A 3,463-nucleotide genomic window follows, 5' to 3' on the forward strand; every position below is an offset into this window, starting at 1 on the left:
GTGCGCCCGCGCCGGTAGCCATCCCCATCAGGCACGCGTCAGCGCACCATGCGCGCTCGCGCGCCTGTGCCATCTCTCAACTCTAGTATAAAAAAGCCAAGACTTATGCCAACTTTGTGCTAGTTCTGTGCCAGGGGCACAGCTATACTCGTGCGAGCACGCCAATGACGCACTCGTGTCCCTCGCTCAACTCTCACCGACACGCCAGCGCACCGTGCGTGCTCGCGTCGGTTGCACGAACCAGTTTTAAAGCTGCATGCCCTGCTTCTTCACCCTCTTTCTTATTTCTTTCTTCTTCTTCTTCCATCCCTTCTCTTCTCTTCTCACCTCTTCTATTCCATACTCCACCACCTCTGTCTCCGGCTACTCACCGGTGACCACCACCTCTTCTGGTGGCACTACATCTCTTCCCTTTCTTTCTCATCTTTAAAAAGAACATTCACCTTGTTCTTTCACACTTCTCAAGGTTCTACTTCCTCCATATCTCATCCTTTACTTTCTTTGCATCACTTTTTTTTTCTAGTTAGATTTTTCTTGTTGATTTACTTATTTTCTCTTTTAGTTACTTGATGATCCCACTTGCTTTTTGCTTGTTTACTTTTTCTTCTTTTTTTTCCATGGATGTTGAACTTGAACTTTGATTATTTTGATGGATCTTCTTGATTGTTTTTCCAAGTTTTCAAAGTTTTTCAAAATCAAATCTTTTTCAAATCAAATCTTTTCAATCAAATGTTTTCAAAATCAATTTCTTTCCTTTTTCAAAGATACTTGCTAACAATTAATGATTTGATTGAACATTTTAAGTATGTTGCCTTTTCTGTTGAGAAAGGTTTAATGTTTGAATCATATCTTTTCTTGTTAGACAAGTCATTAATTTTAAAATCAAATCTTTTTAAAATTGTTTTCAAATCATATCTTTTTAATCATATCTTTTTAAAAGCATAATTTTTCAAACATATCTTTTTAATCACATCTTTTTCAAAAATAGTTTTCAATCATATTTTTTTTTTCAAAATCTTTTTCAAAAATCACTTGATTTCTTTCCCACTTTTAGTTTTCGAAAATTATCAATCATTTTTTCAAAATGTTTTTAAAATCTTTTTAACTTAATTTTCGAAAAATCTCTTCCCCTCTTCTCACATCCTTCCATTTATGGAGTACCACTCCTCCTCAATGCACAATTCGAACTCTATCTGACTAAGTTCGAATTCTTCTCCTTCTTCCTTCTATTTTTCTTCTTCTCTGACACCTCAAGGAATCTTTATACTGTGACATAGAGGATTCCACATTTTCTTGTTCTCTTCTCTTTCATATGAGCAGGAACAAAGACAAAGGCATTCTTGTTGAAGCTGACCCTGAACCTGAAAGGACCTTGAAGCGAAAACTAAGAGAAGCTAAGGCACAACTCTCTATAGAGGACCTAACCAAAATCTTCAAAGAAGAAGAACCCATGGCAGCCGAAAACAACAACAATGCCAACAATGCAAGGAAGGTGCTGGGTGACTTTACTGCACCTACTCCCGACTTCTATGGGAGAAGCATCTCTATCCCTGCCATTGGAGCAAACAACTTTGAGCTTAAGCCTCAATTAGTTTCTCTAATGCAACAGAATTGCAAGTTCCATGGACTTCCATTGGAAGATCCTCATCAGTTCTTAGCTGAATTCTTGCAAATCTGTGACACTGTCAAGACTAATGGGGTTGACCCTGAGGTCTACAGACTTATGCTATTCCCTTTTGCTGTAAGAGACAGAGCTAGGACATGGTTGGACTCACAACCTAAAGAAAGCCTGGACTCATGGGAAAAGCTAGTCAATGCCTTCTTGGCAAAGTTCTTTCCACCTCAAAAATTGAGTAAGCTTAGAGTGGAAGTCCAAACTTTCAGACAGAAGGATGGAGAATCCCTCTATGAAGCTTGGGAAAGATACAAACAATTGATCAGAAAGTGTCCATCTGATATGCTTTCTGAATGGAGCATCATAGGTATTTTCTATGATGGTCTCTCTGAACTATCCAAGATGTCTTTGGATAGCTCTGCTGGAGGATCTCTTCATCTGAAGAAGATGCCTACAGAAGCTCAAGAACTAATTGAAATGGTTGCAAATAACCAATTCATGTACACTTCTGAAAGAAATCCTGTGAACAATGGGACAAATCAGAAGAAAGGAGTTCTTGAGATTGATACTTTGAATGCCATTCTGGCTTAGAACAAGATATTGACTCAACAAGTCAATTTGATTTCTCAAAGTCTGTCTGGAATGCAAAATGCACCTGGCAGTACTAAGGATACTTCATCTGAGGAAGAAGCTTATGATCCTGAGAACCCTTCAATGGAAGAGGTGAATTACCTAGGAGAACCCTATGGAAACACCTATAATTCTTCATGGAGAAATCATCCAAATTTCTCATGGAAGAATCAAGAGAGACTTCAACAAGGTTTCAACAACAATAATGGTGGAAGAAACAGGTTTAGCAATGGCAAGCCTTTTCCATCATCTTCTCAGCAACAGACAGAGAATTCTAAGCAGAACCCCTCTGACTTAGCAACCATGGTCTCTGATCTAATCAAAACCACTCAAAGTTTCATGACTGAAACAAGGTCCTCTATTAGGAATTTGGAGGCACAAGTGGGACAGCTGAGCAAGAAAATTACTGAACTCCCTCCTAGTACTCTTCCAAGCAATACAGAAGAAAATCCAAAAGGAGAGTACAAGGCCATCAACATGGCCGAATTTGGAGAGGAAGGAGAGGCAGTGAACGCCACTGAGGAAGACCTCAATAGGCGTGCACTAGCCTCCACTGAGTTCCCCAATGAGGAACCATGGGAATCTGAGGCTCAAAATGAGACCATAGAGATTCCATTGGACTTACTTCTGCCTTTTATGAGCTCTGATGAGTATTCCTCCTCTGAAGAGGATGAGTATGTCACTGAAAAGCAAGTTGCTAAATACCTTGGAGCAATCATGAAGCTAAATGACAAGTTATTTGGAAATGAGACTTGGGAGGATGAACCCCCTTTGCTCACCAAAGAATTGGATGACTTGTCTAGGCAGAAATTACCTCAAAAGAGGCAGGACCCTGGGAAGTTCTCCATACCTTGTACCATAGGTGCCATGACCTTCAAGAAGGCTCTGTGTGACTTAGGGTCAAGTGTAAACCTCATGCCTCTCTCTGTAATGGAGAAGCTAGGGATCTTTGAGGTACAAGCTGCAAGAATCTCACTAGAGATGGCAGACAATTCAAGGAAACAAGCTTATGGACTTGTAGAGGATGTTTTGGTGAAGATTGAAGACCATTACATCCCTGCTGATTTTATAGTCCTAGAGACTGGGAAGTGCATGGATGAATCTATCATCCTTGGCAGACCCTTCCTAGCCACAGCAAAGGCTGTGATTGATGTTGATGGAGGTGAACTGATCATTCAAGTGAATGAAGAATCCTTTGTGTTTAAGGCTCAAGGATAT

At 40.1% G+C, this 3,463-nt stretch overlaps 1 non-coding gene across 1 annotated transcript; it reads right to left on the reverse strand.

The window, feature by feature from the left end:
• Positions 1–1,855: 1,855 nt before the first annotated feature.
• LOC130959418 (small nucleolar RNA R71) lies at positions 1,856–1,963 on the reverse strand. The gene has a single exon (XR_009078498.1). It is a non-coding gene; the product is annotated as a small nucleolar RNA R71 (small nucleolar RNA).
• Between the last annotated feature and the right edge of the window lie 1,500 nt (positions 1,964–3,463).

The sequence above is a fragment of the Arachis stenosperma genome, chromosome 10 (genome assembly GCF_014773155.1).
Source record: "Arachis stenosperma cultivar V10309 chromosome 10, arast.V10309.gnm1.PFL2, whole genome shotgun sequence".
NCBI lineage: Eukaryota > Viridiplantae > Streptophyta > Magnoliopsida > Fabales > Fabaceae > Arachis > Arachis stenosperma.